General features: G+C 38.4%; 12 non-coding genes across 12 annotated transcripts; all 12 read right to left on the reverse strand.

Annotated features, from left to right (window-relative positions):
• TRNAR-CCU (transfer RNA arginine (anticodon CCU)) lies at window positions 1-73 on the reverse strand. The gene has a single exon. It is a non-coding gene; the product is annotated as a tRNA-Arg (tRNA).
• An 802-nt stretch (window positions 74-875) lies between these two features.
• On the reverse strand, window positions 876-948 carry TRNAR-UCG (transfer RNA arginine (anticodon UCG)). The gene has a single exon. It is a non-coding gene; the product is annotated as a tRNA-Arg (tRNA).
• Window positions 949-3,179: 2,231 nt separating this feature from the next.
• On the reverse strand, window positions 3,180-3,254 carry TRNAR-CCU (transfer RNA arginine (anticodon CCU)). Its single transcript has one exon. It is a non-coding gene; the product is annotated as a tRNA-Arg (tRNA).
• A 1,554-nt stretch (window positions 3,255-4,808) lies between these two features.
• On the reverse strand, window positions 4,809-4,881 carry TRNAR-CCU (transfer RNA arginine (anticodon CCU)). The gene has a single exon. It is a non-coding gene; the product is annotated as a tRNA-Arg (tRNA).
• Window positions 4,882-8,039: 3,158 nt separating this feature from the next.
• TRNAR-CCU (transfer RNA arginine (anticodon CCU)) lies at window positions 8,040-8,112 on the reverse strand. Its single transcript has one exon. It is a non-coding gene; the product is annotated as a tRNA-Arg (tRNA).
• Window positions 8,113-8,951: 839 nt separating this feature from the next.
• Window positions 8,952-9,024, reverse strand: TRNAR-UCG (transfer RNA arginine (anticodon UCG)). Its single transcript has one exon. It is a non-coding gene; the product is annotated as a tRNA-Arg (tRNA).
• Window positions 9,025-9,670: 646 nt separating this feature from the next.
• Window positions 9,671-9,743, reverse strand: TRNAR-CCU (transfer RNA arginine (anticodon CCU)). The gene has a single exon. It is a non-coding gene; the product is annotated as a tRNA-Arg (tRNA).
• A 1,521-nt stretch (window positions 9,744-11,264) lies between these two features.
• On the reverse strand, window positions 11,265-11,339 carry TRNAR-CCU (transfer RNA arginine (anticodon CCU)). The gene has a single exon. It is a non-coding gene; the product is annotated as a tRNA-Arg (tRNA).
• A 3,117-nt stretch (window positions 11,340-14,456) lies between these two features.
• Window positions 14,457-14,529, reverse strand: TRNAR-CCU (transfer RNA arginine (anticodon CCU)). The gene has a single exon. It is a non-coding gene; the product is annotated as a tRNA-Arg (tRNA).
• Window positions 14,530-15,331: 802 nt separating this feature from the next.
• TRNAR-UCG (transfer RNA arginine (anticodon UCG)) lies at window positions 15,332-15,404 on the reverse strand. Its single transcript has one exon. It is a non-coding gene; the product is annotated as a tRNA-Arg (tRNA).
• Window positions 15,405-17,635: 2,231 nt separating this feature from the next.
• Window positions 17,636-17,710, reverse strand: TRNAR-CCU (transfer RNA arginine (anticodon CCU)). Its single transcript has one exon. It is a non-coding gene; the product is annotated as a tRNA-Arg (tRNA).
• A 1,555-nt stretch (window positions 17,711-19,265) lies between these two features.
• On the reverse strand, window positions 19,266-19,338 carry TRNAR-CCU (transfer RNA arginine (anticodon CCU)). The gene has a single exon. It is a non-coding gene; the product is annotated as a tRNA-Arg (tRNA).
• Window positions 19,339-20,713: the final 1,375 nt, after the last annotated feature.

Genomic DNA, 20,713 nt, shown 5'->3' on the forward strand with positions numbered 1-20,713 from the left:
CACCTCAGATGGGACTCGAACCCACAATCCCTGGCTTAGGAGGCCAGTGCCTTATCCATTAGGCCACTGAGGCACAGATAAATACTAGCAATCTAGAGGCATTATTTAAATGTATTCAATCGTCCAACACTGGTGTCTGCACACAGGACATTTCTCAGTTCTCTCCATAAGTAAACTTCCCATTTTCATCCTCTTCCATCCCGACTTTAACACTCTGTTCTGTGCTATAATGGATACTCTGCATTTGTAGCAAGTGCAGAGAAATTGGAGGAGTACCATTTTCGAATCAACACTTCTTCTTCCATGGATGCTTTTCTCATTAAACTGGGCTTTGACAGTGGTATCAAGCCGTCCTTGTCTTCAGCAGGACACAGAAACAGGCACCAAGTCTACTAACCAAGTTCAACCACACTCTGCAACTTAATAGACCAGTGCTTTACAAATTAGCCAACTGTGTCATCAGCAAAGGCAGCCAATGTGCCAATCCTTTATAATTCTTCTGTAGTACTTTTCTTTCTCGTAGGCAAAATTAGCACTTTAACTGCACAAATCATACAGATTTTACACTTGAAGCACTCCATGAACACATACTTACACACCTTGCAGTTCATCTACACACACTTAAGCTAAAAACCCATTCTGTCAAGTCAGAATTCTGCAAACCTAGTACATATTCAGTGCGTGTACATAGAAGCACTTTTTAATGCCACTTAAATGCACTAGATTTTAGACTGAAGATGCAATCTAAATGACTGTGCAGTATGTACTTCACTTTATTATTAATTAGGAATGAGAACATGATGGCTATGAGAGTATTGGAAGAGCCTGCTTCCATTCTGAATGGAAACCTGAATTGTGTGACCATTGGCAAAAACCGACCACAAAGGGACTCGGACCCCCAATCTTCTGATTCGAAGTCAGACGCCTTATCCATTAGGCCACGCGGTCATGTGTCCTGCTGCGTTTATTTATATACTGTAGGTGGTATGCAAGGATGGAAAATATATTATTTATAGTTATTTAGGTTTACAAACCATTGTGGGGTTTTTTCAGCTCCTTTCAATTAAATCACTTTTTTGGAATTTATATAATGAGAATGTCACCAGTACGATAAGCTATTGTTTTCTTTTTTGCATTTAAACCTCTTTCTTCATGAGATTAAAGCTCAGAGTATGCTTTATATAGCTCTGGATGTTTCCAGAAGTGGAGAGAAACTGTTTTGAAAGTAGTACAAACTACTCCTTCCTGGATATTCCAATTTACACACACTCAAAGGTTGTATACGTTTCATGAATCCTGACTTGCCCTATTCAAGTGCCTGAAAGCCTTTCACCACCTCTAGAAACAACAGTTACAAAAATCCAATTCAAATCATTTTTTGCAAAGGAATATCTTCTGCCGGGTCAAAAATGCATCTGACAAAGATAGGTGTTTAAAAATCGACTTTGTAGTTTCAGAACATCAACATGACTCTGAAGAGTACAGAAGTAAAATGGTACCATTTCAAAGTTCCTAATACCTCATAAACATCTGAGAGGAAGCATGTAATAAATATACTTATTTTTCTGGAAAAGTAAGAGTGAACATTGGTTTGCACCTCAGATGGGACTCGAACCCAGAATCCCTGGCTTAGGAGGCCAGTGCCTTATCACTTAGGCCACTGATGCACAGATAAATGCCAGTGATCTAGAGGCATTATTTAAATGTATTCAATCGTCCAACACTGGTGTCTGCACACAGGACATTTCTCAGTTCTCTCCATAAGTAAACTTCCCATTTTCATCCTCTTCCATCCCGACTTTAACACTCTGTTCTGTGCTATAATGGATACTCTGCATTTGTAGCAAGTGCAGAGAAATTGGAGGAGTACCATTTTCGAATCAACACTTCTTCTTCCATGGATGCTTTTCTCATTAAACTGGGCTTTGACAGTGGTATCAAGCCGTCCTTGTCTTCAGCAGGACACAGAAACAGGCACCAAGTCTACTAACCAATTTTCAACAACACTCTGCAACTTAATAGACCAATGCTTTACAAATTAGCCAACTGTGTCATCAGCAAAGGCAGCCAATGTGCCAATCCTTTATAATTCTTCTGTAGTACTTTTCTTTCTCGTAGGCAAAATGAGCACTTTAAATGCACAAATCATACAGATTTTACACTTGAAGCACTCCATGAACACATACTTACACACCTTGCAGTTCATCTACACACACTTAAGCTAAAAACCCATTCTGTCAAGTCAAAATTCTGCAAACCTAGTACATATTCAGTGCGTGTACATAGAAGCACTTTTTAATGCCACTTAAATGCACTAGATTTTAGACTGAAGATGCAATCTAAATGACTGTGCAGTATGTACTCCACTTTATTATTAATTAGGAATGAGAACATGATGGCTATGAGAGTATTGGAAGAGCCTGCTTCCATTCTGAATGGAAACCTGAATTGTGTGACCATTGGCAAAAACCGACCACGAAGGGACTCGGACCCTCAATCTTCTGATTCGAAGTCAGACGCCTTATCCATTAGGCCACGTGTCCTGCTGCGTTTATTTATATACTGTAGGTGGTATGCAAGGATGGAAAATATATTATTTATAGTTATTTAGGTTTACAAACCATTGTGGGGGTTTTTCAGCTCCTTTCAATTAAATCACTTTTTTGGAATTTATATAATGAGAATGTCACCAGTACGATAAGCTATTGTTTTCTTTTTTGCATTTAAACCTCTTTCTTCATGAGATTAAAGCTCAGAGTATGCTTTATATAGCTCTGGATGTTTCCAGAAGTGGAGAGAAACTGTTTTGAAAGTAGTACAAACTGCTCCTTCCTGGATATTCCAATTTACACACACTCAAAGGTTGTATACGTTTCATGAATCCTGACTTGCCCTATTCAAGTGCCTGAAAGCCTTTCACCACCTCTAGAAACAACAGTTACACCAATCCAATTCAAATCATTTTTTCCAAAGGAATATCTTCTGCCGGGTCAAAAATGCATCTGACAAAGATAGGTGTTTAAAAATTGACTTTGTAGTTTCAGAACATCAACATGACTCTGAAGAGTACAGAAGTAAAATGGTACCATTTCAAAGTTCCTAATACCTCATAAACATCTGAGAGGAAGCATGTAATAAATATACTTATTTTTCTGGAAAAGTAAGAGTGAACATTGGTTTGCACCTCAGATGGGACTCGAACCCAGAATCCCTGGCTTAGGAGGCCAGTGCCTTATCCATTAGGCCACTGTTGCACCGATAAATGCCAGTGATCTAGAGGCATTATTTAAATGTATTCAATCGTCCAACACTGGTGTCTGCACACAGGACATTTCTCAGTTCTCTCCATAAGTAAACTTCCCATTTTCATCCTCTTCCATCCCGACTTTAACACTCTGTTCTGTGCTATAATGGATACTCTGCATTTGTAGCAAGTGCAGAGAAATTGGAGGAGTACCATTTTCGAATCAACACTTCTTCTTCCATGGATGCTTTTCTCATTAAACTGGGCTTTGACAGTGGTATCAAGCCGTCCTTGTCTTCAGCAGGACACAGAAACAGGCACCAAGTCTACTAACCAATTTTCAACAACACTCTGCAACTTAATAGACCAATGCTTTACAAATTAGCCAACTGTGTCATCAGCAAAGGCAGCCAATGTGCCAATCCTTTATAATTCTTCTGTAGTACTTTTCTTTCTCGTAGGCAAAATGAGCACTTTAACTGCACAAATCATACAGATTTTACACTTGAAGCACTCCATGAACACATACTTACACACCTTGCAGTTCATCTACACACATTTAAGCTAAAAACCCATTCTGTGAAGTCAAAGTTCTGCAAACCTAGTACATATTCAGTGCGTGTACATAGAAGCACTTTTTTTTTTTTTACTGGTACATAGAAGCACTTTTTAATGCCACTTAAATGCACTAGATTTTAGACTGAAGATGCAATCTAAATGACTGTGCAGTATGTACTCCACTTTATTATTAATTAGGAATGAGAACATGATGGCTATGAGAGTATTGGAAGAGCCTGCTTCCATTCTGAATGGAAACCTGAATTGTGTGACCATTGGCAAAAACCAGCCACGAAGGGACTCGAACCCTCAATCTTCTGATTCGAAGTCAGACGCCTTATCCTTTAGGCCACGCGGTCATGTGTCCTGTTGTGTTTATTTATATAATGTAGGTGGTATGCAAGGATGGAAAATATATTATTTATAGTTATTTAGGTTTACAAACCATTGTGGGGTTTTTTCAGCTCCTTTCAATTAAATCACTTTTTTGGAATTTATATAATGAGAATGTCACCAGTACGATAAGCTATTGTTTTCTTTTTTTGCATTTAAACCTCTTTCTTCATGAGATTAAAGCTCAGAGTATGCTTTATATAGCTCTGGATGTTTCCAGAAGTGGAGAGAAACTGTTTTGAAAGTAGTACAAACTGCTCCTTCCTGGATATTCCAATTTACACACACTCAAAGGTTGTATACGTTTCATGAATCCTGACTTGCCCTATTCAAGTGCCTGAAAGCCTTTCACCACCTCTAGAAACAACAGTTACACCAATCCAATTCAAATCATTTTTTCCAAAGGAATATCTTCTGCCGGGTCAAAAATGCATCTGACAAAGATAGGTGTTTAAAAATTGACTTTGTAGTTTCAGAACATCAACATGACTCTGAAGAGTACAGAAGTAAAATGGTACCATTTCAAAGTTCCTAATACCTCATAAACATCTGAGAGGAAGCATGTAATAAATATACTTATTTTTCTGGAAAAGTAAGAGTGAACTTTGGTTTGCACCTCAGATGGGACTCGAACCCACAATCCCTGGCTTAGGAGGCCAGTGCCTTATGCATTAGGCCACTGAGGCACAGATAAATACTAGCAATCTAGAGGCATTATTTAAATGTATTCAATCGTCCAACACTGGTGTCTGCACACAGGACATTTCTCAGTTCTCTCCATAAGTAAACTTCCCATTTTCATCCTCTTCCATCCCGACTTTAACACTCTGTTCTGTGCTATAATGGATACTCTGCATTTGTAGCAAGTGCAGAGAAATTGGAGGAGTACCATTTTCGAATCAACACTTCTTCTTCCATGGATGCTTTTCTAATTAAACTGGGCTTTGACAGTGGTATCAAGCCGTCCTTGTCTTCAGCAGGACACAGAAACAGGCACCAAGTCTACTAACCAAGTTCAACCACACTCTGCAACTTAATACACCAGTGCTTTACAAATTAGCCAACTGTGTCATCAGCAAAGGCAGCCAATGTGCCAATCCTTTATAATTCTTCTGTAGTACTTTTCTTTCTCGTAGGCAAAATTAGCACTTTAACTGCACAAATCATACAGATTTTACACTTGAAGCACTCCATGAACACATACTTACACACCTTGCAGTTCATCTACACACACTTAAGCTAAAAACCCATTCTGTGAAGTCAACATTCTGCAAACCTAGTACATATTCAGTGCGTGTACATAGAAGCACTTTTTAATGCCACTTAAATGCACTAGATTTTAGACTGAAGATGCAATCTAAATGACTGTGCAGTATGTACTCCACTTTATTATTAATTAGGAATGAGAACATGATGGCTATGAGAGTATTGGAAGAGCCTGCTTCCATTCTGAATGGAAACCTGAATTGTGTGACCATTGGCAAAAACCGACCACGAAGTGACTCGGACCCTCAATCTTCTGATTCGAAGTCAGACGCCTTATCCATTAGGCCACGCGGTCATGTGTCCTGCTGCGTTTATTTATATACTGTAGGTGGTATGCAAGGATGGAAAATATATTATTTATAGTTATTTAGGTTTACAAACCATTGTGGGGTTTTTTCAGCTCCTTTCAATTAAATCACTTTTTTGGACTTTATATAATGAGAATGTCACCAGTACGATAAGCTATTGTTTTCTTTTTTGCATTTAAACCTCTTTCTTCATGAGATTAAAGCTCAGAGTATGCTTTATATAGCTCTGGATGTTTCCAGAAGTGGAGAGAAACTGTTTTGAAAGTAGTACAAACTGCTCCTTCCTGGATATTCCAATTTACACACACTCAAAGGTTGTATACGTTTCATGAATCCTGTCTTGCCCTATTCAAGTGCCTGAAAGCCTTTCACCACCTCTAGAAACAACAGTTACACCAATCCAATTCAAATCATTTTTTCCAAAGGAATATCTTCTGCCGGGTCAAAAATGCATCTGACAAAGATAGGTGTTTAAAAATCGACTTTGTAGTTTCAGAACATCAACATGACTCTGAAGAGTACAGAAGTAAAATTGTACAATTTCAAAGTTCCTAATACCTCATAAACATCTGAGAGGAAGCATGTAATAAATATACTTATTTTTCTGGAAAAGTAAGAGTGAACATTGGTTTGCACCTCAGATGGGACTCGAACCCAGAATCCCTGGCTTAGGAGGCCAGTGCCTTATCCATTAGGCCACTGATGCACAGATAAATGCCAGCGATCTAGAGGCATTATTTAAATGTATTCAATCGTCCAACACTGGTGTCTGCACACAGGATATTTCTCAGTTCCCTCCATAAGTAAACTTCCCATTTTCATCCTCTTCCATCCCCGACTTTAACACTCTGTTCTGTGCTATAATGGAGACTCTGCATTTGTAGCAAGTGCAGAGAAATTGGAGGAGTACCATTTTCGAATCAACACTTCTTCTTCCATGGATGCTTTTCTCATTAAACTGGGCTTTGACAGTGGTATCAAGCCGTCCTTGTCTTCAGGAGGACACAGAAACAGGCACCAAGTCTACTAACCAAGTTCAACCACACTCTGCAACTTAATAGACCAGTGCTTTACAAATTAGCCAACTGTGTCATCAGCAAAGGCAGCCAATGTGCCAATCCTTTATAATTCTTCTGTAGTACTTTTCTTTCTCGTAGGCAAAATTAGCACTTTAACTGCACAAATCATACAGATTTTACACTTGAAGCACTCCATGAACACATACTTACACACCTTGCAGTTCATCTACACACATTTAAGCTAAAAACCCATTCTGTGAAGTCAAAATTCTGCAAACCTAGTACATATTCAGTGCGTGTACATAGAAGCACTTTTTTTTAAATTTTTTTTTTTTTACTGTTACATAGAAGCACTTTTTAATGCCACTTAAATGCACTAGATTTTAGACTGAAGATGCAATCTAAATGACTGTGCAGTATGTACTCCACTTTATTATTAATTAGGAATGAGAACATGATGGCTATGAGAGTATTGGAAGAGCCTGCTTCCATTCTGAATGGAAACCTGAATTGTGTGACCATTGGCAAAAACCGACCACGAAGGGACTCGGACCCTCAATCTTCTGATTCGAAGTCAGACGCCTTATCGTATAGGCCACGCAGTCATGTGTCCTGTTGTGTTTATTTATATAATGTAGGTGGTATGCAAGGATGGAAAATATATTATTTATAGTTATTTAGGTTTACAAACCATTGTGGGGTTTTTTCAGCTCCTTTCAATTAAATCACTTTTTTGGAATTTATATAATGAGAATGTCACCAGTACGATAAGCTATTGTTTTCTTTTTTGCATTTAAACCTCTTTCTTCATGAGATTAAAGCTCAGAGTATGCTTTATATAGCTCTGGATGTTTCCAGAAGTGGAGAGAAACTGTTTTGAAAGTAGTACAAACTGCTCCTTCCTGGATATTCCAATTTACACACACTCAAAGGTTGTATACGTTTCATGAATCCTGACTTGCCCTATTCAAGTGCCTGAAAGCCTTTCACCACCTCTAGAAACAACAGTTACACCAATCCAATTCAAATCATTTTTTCCAAAGGAATATCTTCTGCCGGGTCAAAAATGCATCTGACAAAGATAGGTGTTTAAAAATTGACTTTGTAGTTTCAGAACATCAACATGACTCTGAAGAGTACAGAAGTAAAATGGTACCATTTCAAAGTTCCTAATACCTCATAAACATCTGAGAGGAAGCATGTAATAAATATACTTATTTTTCTGGAAAAGTAAGAGTGAACTTTGGTTTGCACCTCAGATGGGACTCGAACCCACAATCCCTGGCTTAGGAGGCCAGTGCCTTATGCATTAGGCCACTGAGGCACAGATAAATACTAGCAATCTAGAGGCATTATTTAAATGTATTCAATCGTCCAACACTGGTGTCTGCACACAGGACATTTCTCAGTTCTCTCCATAAGTAAACTTCCCATTTTCATCCTCTTCCATCCCGACTTTAACACTCTGTTCTGTGCTATAATGGATACTCTGCATTTGTAGCAAGTGCAGAGAAATTGGAGGAGTACCATTTTCGAATCAACACTTCTTCTACCATGGATGCTTTTCTCATTAAACTGGGCTTTGACAGTGGTATCAAGCCGTACTTGTCTTCAGCAGGACACAGAAACAGGCACCAAGTCTACTAACCAATTTTCAACAACACTCTGCAACTTAATAGACCAATGCTTTACAAATTAGCCAACTGTGTCATCAGCAAAGGCAGCCAATGTGCCAATCCTTTATAATTCTTCTGTAGTACTTTTCTTTCTCGTAGGCAAAATGAGCACTTTAACTGCATAAATCATACAGATTTTACACTAGAAGCACTCCATGAACACATACTTACACACCTTGCAGTTCATCTACACACATTTAAGCTAAAAACCCATTCTGTGAAGTCAAAATTCTGCAAACCTAGTACATATTCAGTGCGTGTACATAGAAGCACTTTTTTTTTTTTTTTTTTACTGTTACATAGAAGCACTTTTTAATGCCACTTAAATGCACTAGATTTTAGACTGAAGATGCAATCTAAATGACTGTGCAGTATGTACTCCACTTTATTATTAATTAGGAATGAGAACATGATGGGTATGAGAGTATTGGAAGAGCCTGCTTCCATTCTGAATGGAAACCTGAATTGTGTGACCATTGGCAAAAACCAACCACGAAGGGACTCGAACCCTCAATCTTCTGATTCGAAGTCAGACGCCTTATCCTTTAGGCCACGCGGTCATGTGTCCTGCTGTGTTTATTTATATACTGTAGGTGGTATGCAAGGATGGAAAATATATTATTTATAGTTATTTAGGTTTACAAACCATTGTGGGGTTTTTTCAGCTCCTTTCAATTAAATCACTTTTTTGGAATTTATATAATGAGAATGTCACCAGTACGATAAGCTATTGTTTTCTTTTTTGCATTCAAACCTCTTTCTTCATGAGATTAAAGCTCAGAGTATGCTTTATATAGCTCTGGATGTTTCCAGAAGTGGAGAGAAACTGTTTTGGAAGTAGTACAAACTGCTCCTTCCTGGATATTCCAATTAACACACACTCAAAGGTTGCATACGTTTCATGAATCCTGACTTGCCCTATTCAAGTGCCTGAAAGCCTTTCACCACCTCTAGAAACAACAGTTACACCAATCCAATTCAAATCATTTTTTCCAAAGGAATATCTTCTGCCGGGTCAAAAATGCATCTGACAAAGATAGGTGTTTAAAAATTGACTTTGTAGTTTCAGAACATCAACATGACTCTGAAGAGTACAGAAGTAAAATGGTACCATTTCAAAGTTCCTAATACCTCATAAACATCTGAGAGGAAGCATGTAATAAATATACTTATTTTTCTGGAAAAGTAAGAGTGAACTTTGGTCTGCACCTCAGATGGGACTCGAACCCACAATCCCTGGCTTAGGAGGCCAGTGCCTTATCCATTAGGCCACTGAGGCACAGATGAATACTAGCAATCTAGAGGCATTATTTAAATGTATTCAATCGTCCAACACTGGTGTCTGCACACAGGACATTTCTCAGTTCTCTCCGTAAGTAAACTTCCCATTTTCATCCTCTTCCATCCCGACTTTAACACTCTGTTCTGTGCTATAATGGATACTCTGCATTTGTAGCAAGTGCAGAGAAATTGGAGGAGTACCATTTTCGAATCAACACTTCTTCTTCCATGGATGCTTTTCTCATTAAACTGGGCTTTGACAGTGGTATCAAGCCGTCCTTGTCTTCAGCAGGACACAGAAACAGGCACCAAGTCTACTAACCAAGTTCAACCACACTCTGCAACTTAATAGACCAGTGCTTTACAAATTAGCCAACTGTGTCATCAGCAAAGGCAGCCAATGTGCCAATCCTTTATAATTCTTCTGTAGTACTTTTCTTTCTCGTAGGCAAAATTAGCACTTTAACTGCACAAATCATACAGATTTTACACTTGAAGCTCTCCATGAACACATACTTACACACCTTGCAGTTCATCTACACACACTTAAGCTAAAAACCCATTCTGTCAAGTCAGAATTCTGCAAACCTAGTACATATTCAGTGCGTGTACATAGAAGCACTTTTTAATGCCACTTAAATGCACTAGATTTTAGACTGAAGATGCAATCTAAATGACTGTGCAGTATGTACTTCACTTTATTATTAATTAGGAATGAGAACATGATGGCTATGAGAGTATTGGAAGAGCCTGCTTCCATTCTGAATGGAAACCTGAATTGTGTGACCATTGGCAAAAACCGACCACGAAGGAACTCGGACCCCCAATCTTCTGATTCGAAGTCAGACACCTTATCCATTAGGCCACGCGGTCTTGTGTCCTGCTGTGTTTATTTATATACTGTAGGTGGTATGCAAGGATGGAAAATATTTTATTTATATAGTTATTTAGGTTTACAAACCATTGTGGGGTTTTTTCAGCTCCTTTCAATTAAATCACTTTTTTGGAATTTATATAATGAGAATGTCACCAGTACGATAAGCTATTGTTTTCTTTTTTGCATTTAAACCTCTTTCTTCATGAGATTAAAGCTCAGAGTATGCTTTATATAGCTCTGGATGTTTCCAGAAGTGGAGAGAAACTGTTTTGAAAGTAGTACAAACTGCTCCTTCCTGGATATTCCAATTTACACACACTCAAAGGTTGTATACGTTTCATGAATCCTGACTTGCCCTATTCAAGTGCCTGAAAGCCTTTCACCACCTCTAGAAACAACAGTTACACCAATCCAATTCAAATCATTTTTTCCAAAGGAATATCTTCTGCCGGGTCAAAAATGCATCTGACAAAGATAGGTGTTTAAAAATCGACTTTGTAGTTTCAGAACATCAACATGACTCTGAAGAGTACAGAAGTAAAATGGTACCATTTCAAAGTTCCTAATACCTCATAAACATCTGAGAGGAAGCATGTAATAAATATACTTATTTTTCTGGAAAAGTAAGAGTGAACATTGGTTTGCACCTCAGATGGGACTCGAACCCAGAATCCCTGGCTTAGGAGGCCAGTGCCTTATCCATTAGGCCACTGTTGCACAGATAAATGCCAGTGATCTAGAGGCATTATTTAAATGTATTCAATCGTCCAACACTGGTGTCTGCACACAGGACATTTCTCAGTTCTCTCCATAAGTAAACTTCCCATTTTCATCCTCTTCCATCCCGACTTTAACACTCTGTTCTGTGCTATAATGGATACTCTGCATTTGTAGCAAGTGCAGAGAAATTGGAGGAGTACCATTTTCGAATCAACACTTCTTCTTCCATGGATGCTTTTCTCATTAAACTGGGCTTTGACAGTGGTATCAAGCCGTCCTTGTCTTCAGCAGGACACAGAAACAGGCACCAAGTCTACTAACCAATTTTCAACAACACTCTGCAACTTAATAGACCAATGCTTTACAAATTAGCCAACTGTGTCATCAGCAAAGGCAGCCAATGTGCCAATCCTTTATAATTCTTCTGTAGTACTTTTCTTTCTCGTAGGCAAAATGAGCACTTTAACTGCACAAATCATACAGATTTTACACTTGAAGCACTCCATGAACACATACTTACACACCTTGCAGTTCATCTACACACACTTAAGCTAAAAACCCATTCTGTGAAGTCAACATTCTGCAAACCTAGTACATATTCAGTGCGTGTACATAGAAGCACTTTTTAATGCCACTTAAATGCACTAGATTTTAGACTGAAGATGCAATCTAAATGACTGTGCAGTATGTACTCCACTTTATTATTAATTAGGAATGAGAACATGATGGCTATGAGAGTATTGGAAGAGCCTGCTTCCATTCTGAATGGAAACCTGAATTGTGTGACCATTGGCAAAAACCGACCACGAAGGGACTCGGACCCTCAATTTTCTGATTCGAAGTCAGACGCCTTATCCATTAGGCCACACGGTCATGTGTCCTGCTGCGTTTATTTATATACTGTAGGTGGTATGCAAGGATGGAAAATATATTATTTATAGTTATTTAGGTTTACAAACCATTGTGGGGTTTTTTCAGCTCCTTTCAATTAAATCACTTTTTTGGACTTTATATAAAGAGAATGTCACCAGTACGATAAGCTATTGTTTTCTTTTTTGCATTTAAACCTCTTTCTTCATGAGATTAAAGCTCAGAGTATGCTTTATATAGCTCTGGATGTTTCCAGAAGTGGAGAGAAACTGTTTTGAAAGTAGTACAAACTGCTCCTTCCTGGATATTCCAATTTACACACACTCAAAGGTTGTATACGTTTCATGAATCCTGTCTTGCCCTATTCAAGTGCCTGAAAGCCTTTCACCACCTCTAGAAACAACAGTTACACCAATCCAATTCAAATCATTTTTTCCAAAGGAATATCTTCTGCCGGGTCAAAAATGCATCTGACAAAGATAGGTGTTTAAAAATCGACTTTGTAGTTTCAGAACATCAACATGACTCTGAAGAGTACAGAAGTAAAATTGTACCATTTCAAAGTTCCTAATACCTCATAAACATCTGAGAGGAAGCATGTAATAAATATACTTATTTTTCTGGAAAAGTAAGAGTGAACATTGGTTTGCACCTCAGATGGGACTCGAACCCAGAATCCCTGGCTTAGGAGGCCAGTGCCTTATCCATCAGGCCACTGATGCACAGATAAATGCCAGCGATCTAGAGGCATTATTTAAATGTATTCAATCGTCCAACACTGGTGTCTGCACACAGGATATTTCTCAGTTCCCTCCATAAGTAAACTTTCCATTTTCATCCTCTTCCATCCCCGACTTTAACACTCTGTTCTGTGCTATAATGGAGACTCTGCATTTGTAGCAAGTGCAGAGAAATTGGAGGAGTACCATTTTCGAATCAACACTTCTTCTTCCATGGATGCTTTTCTCATTAAACTGGGCTTTGACAGTGGTATCAAGCCGTCCTTGTCTTCAGGAGGACACAGAAACAGGCACCAAGTCTACTAACCAAGTTCAACCACACTCTGCAACTTAATAGACCAGTGCTTTACAAATTAGCCAACTGTGTCATCAGCAAAGGCAGCCAATGTGCCAATCCTTTATAATTCTTCTGTAGTACTTTTCTTTCTCGTAGGCAAAATTAGCACTTTAACTGCACAAATCATACAGATTTTACACTTGAAGCACTCCATGAACACATACTTACACACCTTGCAGTTCATCTACACACATTTAAGCTAAAAACCCATTCTGTGAAGTCAAAATTCTGCAAACCTAGTACATATTCAGTGCGTGTACATAGAAGCACTTTTTAATGCCACTTAAATGCACTAGATTTTAGACTGAAGATGCAATCTAAATGACTGTGCAGTATGTACTCCACTTTATTATTAATTAGGAATGAGAACATGATGGCTATGAGAGTATTGGAAGAGCCTGCTTCCATTCTGAATGGAAACCTGAATTGTGTGACCATTGGCAAAAACCGACCACGAAGGGACTCGGATCCTCAATCTTCTGATTCGAAGTCAGACGCCTTATCGTATAGGCCACGCAGTCATGTGTCCTGCTGTGTTTATTTATATACTGTAGGTGGTATGCAAGGATGGAAAATATATTATTTATAGTTATTTAGGTTTACAAACCATTGTGGGGTTTTTTCAGCTCCTTTCAATTAAATCACTTTTTTGGAATTTATATAATGAGAATGTCACCAGCACGATAAGCTATTGTTTTCTTTTTTGCATTTAAACCTCTTTCTTCATGAGATTAAAGCTCAGAGTATGCTTTATATAGCTCTGGATGTTTCCAGAAGTGGAGAGAAACTGTTTTGAAAGTAGTACAAACTGCTCCTTCCTGTATATTCCAATTTACACACACTCAAAGGTTGTATACGTTTCATGAATCCTGACTTGCCCTATTCAAGTGCCTGAAAGCCTTTCACCACCTCTAGAAACAACAGTTACACCAATCCAATTCAAATCATTTTTTCCAAAGGAATATCTTCTGCCGGGTCAAAAATGCATCTGACAAAGATAGGTGTTTAAAAATTGACTTTGTAGTTTCAGAACATCAACATGACTCTGAAGAGTACAGAAGTAAAATGGTACCATTTCAAAGTTCCTAATACCTCATAAACATCTGAGAGGAAGCATGTAATAAATATACTTATTTTTCTGGAAAAGTAAGAGTGAACTTTGGTTTGCACCTCAGATGGGACTCGAACCCACAATCCCTGGCTTAGGAGGCCAGTGCCTTATCCATTAGGCCACTGAGGCACAGATAAATACTAGCAATCTAGAGGCATTATTTAAATGTATTCAATCGTCCAACACTGGTGTCTGCACACAGGACATTTCTCAGTTCTCTCCATAAGTAAACTTCCCATTTTCATCCTCTTCCATCCCGACTTTAACACTCTGTTCTGTGCTATAATGGATACTCTGCATTTGTAGCAAGTGCAGAGAAATTGGAGGAGTACCATTTTCGAATCAACACTTCTTCTTCCATGGATGCTTTTCTCATTAAACTGGGCTTTGACAGTGGTATCAAGCCGTCCTTGTCTTCAGCAGGACACAGAAACAGGCACCAAGTCTACTAACCAAGTTCAACCACACTCTGCAACTTAATAGACCAGTGCTTTACAAATTAGCCAACTGTGTCATCAGCAAAGGCAGCCAATGTGCCAATCCTTTATAATTCTTCTGTAGTACTTTTCTTTCTCGTAGGCAAAATTAGCACTTTAACTGCACAAATCATACAGATTTTACACTTGAAGCACTCCATGAACACATACTTACACACCTTGCAGTTCATCTACACACACTTAAGCTAAAAACCCATTCTGTCAAGTCAGAATTCTGCAAACCTAGTACATATTCAGTGCGTGTACATAGAAGCACTTTTTAATGCCACTTAAATGCACTAGATTTTAGACTGAAGATGCAATCTAAATGACTGTGCAGTATGTACTTCACTTTATTATTAATTAGGAATGAGAACATGATGGCTATGAGAGTATTGGAAGAGCCTGCTTCCATTCTGAATGGAAACCTGAATTGTGTGACCATTGGCAAAAACCGACCACAAAGGGACTCGGACCCCCAATCTTCTGATTCGAAGTCAGACGCCTTATCCATTAGGCCACGCGGTCATGTGTCCTGTTGCGTTTATTTATATACTGTAGGTGGTATGCAAGGATGGAAAATATATTATTTATAGTTATTTAGGTTTACAAACCATTGTGGGGTTTTTTCAGCTCCTTTCAATTAAATCACTTTTTTGGAATTTATATAATGAGAATGTCACCAGTACGATAAGCTATTGTTTTCTTTTTTGCATTTAAACCTCTTTCTTCATGAGATTAAAGCTCAGAGTATGCTTTATATAGCTCTGGATGTTTCCAGAAGTGGAGAGAAACTGTTTTGAAAGTAGTACAAACTGCTCCTTCCTGGATATTCCAATTTACACACACTCAAAGGTTGTATACGTTTCATGAATCCTGACTTGCCCTATTCAAGTGCCTGAAAGCCTTTCACCACCTCTAGAAACAACAGTTACAAAAATCCAATTCAAATCATTTTTTGCAAAGGAATATCTTCTGCCGGGTCAAAAATGCATCTGACAAAGATAGGTGTTTAAAAATCGACTTTGTAGTTTCAGAACATCAACATGACTCTGAAGAGTACAGAAGTAAAATGGTACCATTTCAAAGTTCCTAATACCTCATAAACATCTGAGAGGAAGCATGTAATAAATATACTTATTTTTCTGGAAAAGTAAGAGTGAACATTGGTTTGCACCTCAGATGGGACTCGAACCCAGAATCCCTGGCTTAGGAGGCCAGTGCCTTATCACTTAGGCCACTGATGCACAGATAAATGCCAGTGATCTAGAGGCATTATTTAAATGTATTCAATCGTCCAACACTGGTGTCTGCACACAGGACATTTCTCAGTTCTCTCCATAAGTAAACTTCCCATTTTCATCCTCTTCCATCCCGACTTTAACACTCTGTTCTGTGCTATAATGGATACTCTGCATTTGTAGCAAGTGCAGAGAAATTGGAGGAGTACCATTTTCGAATCAACACTTCTTCTTCCATGGATGCTTTTCTCATTAAACTGGGCTTTGACAGTGGTATCAAGCCGTCCTTGTCTTCAGCAGGACACAGAAACAGGCACCAAGTCTACTAACCAATTTTCAACAACACTCTGCAACTTAATAGACCAATGCTTTACAAATTAGCCAACTGTGTCATCAGCAAAGGCAGCCAATGTGCCAATCCTTTATAATTCTTCTGTAGTACTTTTCTTTCTCGTAGGCAAAATGAGCACTTTAAATGCACAAATCATACAGATTTTACACTTGAAGCACTCCATGAACACATACTTACACACCTTGCAGTTCATCTACACACACTTAAGCTAAAAACCCATTCTGTCAAGTCAAAATTCTGCAAACCTAGTACATATTCAGTGCGTGTACATAGAAGCACTTTTTAATGCCACTTAAATGCACTAGATTTTAGACTGAAGATGCAATCTAAATGACTGTGCAGTATGTACTCCACTTTATTATTAATTAGGAATGAGAACATGATGGCTATGAGAGTATTGGAAGAGCCTGCTTCCATTCTGAATGGAAACCTGAATTGTGTGACCATTGGCAAAAACCGACCACGAAGGGACTCGGACCCTCAATCTTCTGATTCGAAGTCAGACGCCTTATCCATTAGGCCACGTGTCCTGCTGCGTTTATTTATATACTGTAGGTGGTATGCAAGGATGGAAAATATATTATTTATAGTTATTTAGGTTTACAAACCATTGTGGGGGTTTTTCAGCTCCTTTCAATTAAATCACTTTTTTGGAATTTATATAATGAGAATGTCACCAGTACGATAAGCTATTGTTTTCTTTTTTGCATTTAAACCTCTTTCTTCATGAGATTAAAGCTCAGAGTATGCTTTATATAGCTCTGGATGTTTCCAGAAGTGGAGAGAAACTGTTTTGAAAGTAGTACAAACTGCTCCTTCCTGGATATTCCAATTTACACACACTCAAAGGTTGTATACGTTTCATGAATCCTGACTTGCCCTATTCAAGTGCCTGAAAGCCTTTCACCACCTCTAGAAACAACAGTTACACCAATCCAATTCAAATCATTTTTTCCAAAGGAATATCTTCTGCCGGGTCAAAAATGCATCTGACAAAGATAGGTGTTTAAAAATTGACTTTGTAGTTTCAGAACATCAACATGACTCTGAAGAGTACAGAAGTAAAATGGTACCATTTCAAAGTTCCTAATACCTCATAAACATCTGAGAGGAAGCATGTAATAAATATACTTATTTTTCTGGAAAAGTAAGAGTGAACATTGGTTTGCACCTCAGATGGGACTCGAACCCAGAATCCCTGGCTTAGGAGGCCAGTGCCTTATCCATTAGGCCACTGTTGCACCGATAAATGCCAGTGATCTAGAGGCATTATTTAAATGTATTCAATCGTCCAACACTGGTGTCTGCACACAGGACATTTCTCAGTTCTCTCCATAAGTAAACTTCCCATTTTCATCCTCTTCCATCCCGACTTTAACACTCTGTTCTGTGCTATAATGGATACTCTGCATTTGTAGCAAGTGCAGAGAAATTGGAGGAGTACCATTTTCGAATCAACACTTCTTCTTCCATGGATGCTTTTCTCATTAAACTGGGCTTTGACAGTGGTATCAAGCCGTCCTTGTCTTCAGCAGGACACAGAAACAGGCACCAAGTCTACTAACCAATTTTCAACAACACTCTGCAACTTAATAGACCAATGCTTTACAAATTAGCCAACTGTGTCATCAGCAAAGGCAGCCAATGTGCCAATCCTTTATAATTCTTCTGTAGTACTTTTCTTTCTCGTAGGCAAAATGAGCACTTTAACTGCACAAATCATACAGATTTTACACTTGAAGCACTCCATGAACACATACTTACACACCTTGCAGTTCATCTACACACATTTAAGCTAAAAACCCATTCTGTGAAGTCAAAGTTCTGCAAACCTAGTACATATTCAGTGCGTGTACATAGAAGCACTTTTTTTTTTTTTTACTGGTACATAGAAGCACTTTTTAATGCCACTTAAATGCACTAGATTTTAGACTGAAGATGCAATCTAAATGACTGTGCAGTATGTACTCCACTTTATTATTAATTAGGAATGAGAACATGATGGCTATGAGAGTATTGGAAGAGCCTGCTTCCATTCTGAATGGAAACCTGAATTGTGTGACCATTGGCAAAAACCAGCCACGAAGGGACTCGAACCCTCAATCTTCTGATTCGAAGTCAGACGCCTTATCCTTTAGGCCACGCGGTCATGTGTCCTGTTGTGTTTATTTATATAATGTAGGTGGTATGCAAGGATGGAAAATATATTATTTATAGTTATTTAGGTTTACAAACCATTGTGGGGTTTTTTCAGCTCCTTTCAATTAAATCACTTTTTTGGAATTTATATAATGAGAATGTCACCAGTACGATAAGCTATTGTTTTCTTTTTTTGCATTTAAACCTCTTTCTTCATGAGATTAAAGCTCAGAGTATGCTTTATATAGCTCTGGATGTTTCCAGAAGTGGAGAGAAACTGTTTTGAAAGTAGTACAAACTGCTCCTTCCTGGATATTCCAATTTACACACACTCAAAGGTTGTATACGTTTCATGAATCCTGACTTGCCCTATTCAAGTGCCTGAAAGCCTTTCACCACCTCTAGAAACAACAGTTACACCAATCCAATTCAAATCATTTTTTCCAAAGGAATATCTTCTGCCGGGTCAAAAATGCATCTGACAAAGATAGGTGTTTAAAAATTGACTTTGTAGTTTCAGAACATCAACATGACTCTGAAGAGTACAGAAGTAAAATGGTACCATTTCAAAGTTCCTAATACCTCATAAACATCTGAGAGGAAGCATGTAATAAATATACTTATTTTTCTGGAAAAGTAAGAGTGAACTTTGGTTTGCACCTCAGATGGGACTCGAACCCACAATCCCTGGCTTAGGAGGCCAGTGCCTTATGCATTAGGCCACTGAGGCACAGATAAATACTAGCAATCTAGAGGCATTATTTAAATGTATTCAATCGTCCAACACTGGTGTCTGCACACAGGACATTTCTCAGTTCTCTCCATAAGTAAACTTCCCATTTTCATCCTCTTCCATCCCGACTTTAACACTCTGTTCTGTGCTATAATGGATACTCTGCATTTGTAGCAAGTGCAGAGAAATTGGAGGAGTACCATTTTCGAATCAACACTTCTTCTTCCATGGATGCTTTTCTAATTAAACTGGGCTTTGACAGTGGTATCAAGCCGTCCTTGTCTTCAGCAGGACACAGAAACAGGCACCAAGTCTACTAACCAAGTTCAACCACACTCTGCAACTTAATACACCAGTGCTTTACAAATTAGCCAACTGTGTCATCAGCAAAGGCAGCCAATGTGCCAATCCTTTATAATTCTTCTGTAGTACTTTTCTTTCTCGTAGGCAAAATTAGCACTTTAACTGCACAAATCATACAGATTTTACACTTGAAGCACTCCATGAACACATACTTACACACCTTGCAGTTCATCTACACACACTTAAGCTAAAAACCCATTCTGTGAAGTCAACATTCTGCAAACCTAGTACATATTCAGTGCGTGTACATAGAAGCACTTTTTAATGCCACTTAAATGCACTAGATTTTAGACTGAAGATGCAATCTAAATGACTGTGCAGTATGTACTCCACTTTATTATTAATTAGGAATGAGAACATGATGGCTATGAGAGTATTGGAAGAGCCTGCTTCCATTCTGAATGGAAACCTGAATTGTGTGACCATTGGCAAAAACCGACCACGAAGTGACTCGGACCCTCAATCTTCTGATTCGAAGTCAGACGCCTTATCCATTAGGCCACGCGGTCATGTGTCCTGCTGCGTTTATTTATATACTGTAGGTGGTATGCAAGGATGGAAAATATATTATTTATAGTTATTTAGGTTTACAAACCATTGTGGGGTTTTTTCAGCTCCTTTCAATTAAATCACTTTTTTGGACTTTATATAATGAGAATGTCACCAGTACGATAAGCTATTGTTTTCTTTTTTGCATTTAAACCTCTTTCTTCATGAGATTAAAGCTCAGAGTATGCTTTATATAGCTCTGGATGTTTCCAGAAGTGGAGAGAAACTGTTTTGAAAGTAGTACAAACTGCTCCTTCCTGGATATTCCAATTTACACACACTCAAAGGTTGTATACGTTTCATGAATCCTGTCTTGCCCTATTCAAGTGCCTGAAAGCCTTTCACCACCTCTAGAAACAACAGTTACACCAATCCAATTCAAATCATTTTTTCCAAAGGAATATCTTCTGCCGGGTCAAAAATGCATCTGACAAAGATAGGTGTTTAAAAATCGACTTTG

The sequence above is a fragment of the Lissotriton helveticus genome, chromosome 5_1 (assembly GCF_964261635.1).
Source record: "Lissotriton helveticus chromosome 5_1, aLisHel1.1, whole genome shotgun sequence".
Classification (NCBI taxonomy): Eukaryota; Metazoa; Chordata; class Amphibia; order Caudata; family Salamandridae; genus Lissotriton; species Lissotriton helveticus.